Source organism: Cupressus sempervirens, chromosome 6 (genome assembly GCF_028749045.1).
Source record: "Cupressus sempervirens isolate cs-2001-9-10 chromosome 6, ASM2874904v1, whole genome shotgun sequence".
Taxonomy (NCBI): domain Eukaryota; kingdom Viridiplantae; phylum Streptophyta; class Pinopsida; order Cupressales; family Cupressaceae; genus Cupressus; species Cupressus sempervirens.
The window spans coordinates 417,528,436-417,532,013 of NC_143123.1; the positions used below are offsets into that span (position 1 = coordinate 417,528,436).

Consider the following 3,578-nt stretch of genomic DNA (forward strand, 5'->3'; position numbering starts at 1 on the left):
CCTCCTAGCAAACTAGTGCAATTGGAGAAGATTTTGGAAATAAAGGTCCTTAGGAAGAGAAAGAATAAAAAATATATTTAGTATCTTGTTAAATGGAAAAACTTACTAATATTGATGCTACGTGGATGACTGAAGAGCAGATCCTTCAACATGGCACTACAATTGATCAACTTGACTCAAGTGGGAACTTGAGCTCTAAAATTCATGAGGAGTATGGTGTAGGGGCACCCTAATAAATTCTATTTAATTGAAATTTCAAGACTCTCTTGAAGCCTTTTAAATCCTTAGGATTAGTTAGGAATGATGGCTATTTGTTTTGACCCACTTGTGAGACCTAGTTCCAAGATTGGTGCACTACAAGCCCTTGGTCAACTATGGTCAAAGGTGTAAAATAGTCTAGAATGTTAGGATATATTAATCTTTCATGTTTTTACATGTTATTATCCATGTTGGTTTGGTTAAAAACAACTTTAGTTGTTAGGAGCAAAAGTTGCACTAAAAATGCAAAAGCTGCTAAAAAGTTGTCAAGCAACTTTTAGCAACTTTTTGCGAAAGTTGTATTTTGAATCCCCAATGGTCATTATCTATTTCAAATGGTTTCTAAAACATTTGGGAAGGCTTGCATAACCCTTTCAAGTGGGTGGTAGGCATACAATGTGTAATGTTACTTTGAATCAATAAAATATACTAAGTTTTCTACCAAATCTGATGTCATAGCAAGTTGTATAGATACCCTTTGACACACATGTATGAAACTATGACATAGTTGGATAGTATGGTGAATAACCTTTCATTTTCACTTGGAATGAGTTTCTAATTCATTGTATAACTCCGGGTATCCTCAAATTACTAATTACCACTCTAGTTTTGCACCTATAGCCAGGGTTTCATCTATTTTCCCTCATAACTCAAGATTCTACCATGGGAATTTAATGACCCTAGGTGGAATCCAAGTTAGAAAAATGTATTATATGAGTCTTTTGGTTTTAGGACAAAAGAGGCAGACGTGAGAGAAAATTTGATGCCTTAGGCATGCAAGATCCATGTGCATGTTAGGAATCCATAGCAGCATCTTCCATAACTCAAGACAGAGATAGTTCCAAGGCCTGGGACTTGATTTGTGATCATTTCATGTAAACCCCCTCATGTTCCAATTGTTGAACTTTATTCTTTATCAAAAATTTTGGTACTTCTCTTATTATGGGAGGCCTAATTACCTAATTACCCCAAGCGAGATTTCAAGTCCTACTTGCATCATTCTCAATATAGAATCCACGTGCCTTGGTATATCTTATAAACCCCAAAATGGTATCTAATCTATGATTCATTCCTTGGGTTGTGTGGAGATTGTTGGGTATCTAAGTATATATGTTTCAAATCTGAAATATTAAAATATTTAAGTTGCATTCACATCTAGTTAGTGCCATATATGGTGTGCATCATATTTTTAAAAATCTATTATTATGACACGCATCATATATGATGCTAGACATTTGGAAAAAATACATTTTACCTATTATATATTATAAGATATAGATTTGAATTCAATCATTGAAATTTATATTTTAAGTACATGTGATATAGATTTTACTCAAATATCCACATATAAGATATATATTTGAATTCAATCATTGAAATTTATATTTTAAGTACATGTGATTTTAATATCATATTAGATCTTTCTCTAGCACGCTTGATTAGATATCTTTGTTTTTTTATGTTTTTTTAGCTCATAGAAATCGTAGACACTTAAGATTCAAGAACAAAAATATTTTATATTTTTAATACTGGCTATTTATGGAGGTAAAAATTACCAAAATATGTTTTTGAAGTAAACCCCATATATAGCCACACACACCATTCGTCTCCTTGTAGGAATGTGTACATATTCAAGGTCTCATTCTAACAATAGAGATAATCCTAAGATCTAAAAAATCCTAGATCTACAATTTCAAGAAAAATTACTAGGTTAGGGGTGACTCCTTGTTTAAGGGTCAATTGAGTCACCCTTGATCTCCTAAATTACACTCAAGTTTGAGTCTTAGTGAAACACATTTTTACTAATTAGACAAAAATAAAATACTTACAAGAATCAAAACCGTATTTTAGATGCTAATATGCAATTGAATTAGATAGTTTGGAAAGGACTATTTGTACCGCATGAAGTAAACACCGAAACTACACAGAAAGAACAAAAACAGAAATTTGTAAAAGAAACTACACAGAAGATAGACTCCAAAAAAAACTTGGCGCCGCCCAGACTTGAACTGGAGACCTTCAGTGTGTTAGACTGACGTGATAACCAACTACACCACGGCACCACAGTGTTTTTTAATACTCTTTTTTTTAACTTCTAATTTAGTTCTGCCCAACAGTATATATCTAGGAAAGAACGAACAGATCTTGGATTATATGATGGCAACCTATGTTTAAGTTAGCCTGTGATTCCCATCTTCAACCCTCGCTCATCTTTCTGTTTTCTTTCAGGTTTGTCTGCATTTTATATATATAGATTTATTATCAATTTATAGAAAAAATTGAAAGATTGTTTAATATTGTTCATGTTTTTTAACATTGTAATTGTTTAATTGAAACAGATAATATTTTATGTTTTTTCAAAGAATAATAGATGTTTATAAAATCAAATTATAATCATATTTATTAGAATACAAAATTTAATCAAACTTAACTTTTATATGATTGTGATAATCTAAATTTTGTATCCTTATAAATTGAAGAAAAATCTTTTTATTCAATTATTTTTTAAATAATTCAATACATTATAATTTTGTAATAGATCAAAATATTAGAATTGTGATTTTATAATGAATTTAGAACTATGATTGTTCATAATAAATCTATGTAATGGTCTAACAGTGAAGTCATAGTTAAGTAGATGTTTTAAGATTGGATAAAATCAAACATCTTGCAATTCTTGATTCATTATGAAACACTATTCTACTTTTGAACTTGATGTGATAGGGTTTTAGTTCAAGTTATTTAAACATTTGTTTTTAAACCAAATCCTGAAAAATCTTGAAGATATTATCTAAGCTTGTTCTCATAGGTTTTGATGCACCACAACTAAGAAGCATCTTCGTAATATCTAAGCAATGTAAGAACTAGCATTTAATACTGTTATTTTAAAGCAATCAACTAATAAATAGTCATGCATGACAATTTTTTAATGTCAATTCATGACATTATGAAATAAAAAAATAAATTTACATTTTTTTATTTTATAATGTAAAAGTTATATTTATTCTTTAGAAATTAAGTTGTTGATTTTTTCTATAATGTATTCAATTCTCAATCGTATAATTTCATGAGTTAAAAATAATTCACTTATATTTTATGAGTACTAATTTTTTACTAGTTTGAATGGGTCTCTTGGCATAAAGGCTTAAGCACACACATCCTAAAAGTTGACTCATAGTCTAAAAGTATCAAATACTCAAAGTTCACTCTCTAAACTTAATATGTTACTTAGTGTGTGGGGTTTAAGGGCACCTAACACTCATTCTTTTTAGGCAATGTGTTTGTAGTTTAAGCATCAAGACTTCTTAGGAGATCACCCA

At 30.0% G+C, this 3,578-nt stretch overlaps 1 non-coding gene across 1 annotated transcript; it reads right to left on the reverse strand.

Annotated features, from left to right (window-relative positions):
• Nucleotides 1-2,247: 2,247 nt before the first annotated feature.
• On the reverse strand, nucleotides 2,248-2,321 carry TRNAV-AAC (transfer RNA valine (anticodon AAC)). The gene has a single exon. It is a non-coding gene; the product is annotated as a tRNA-Val (tRNA).
• Between the last annotated feature and the right edge of the window lie 1,257 nt (nucleotides 2,322-3,578).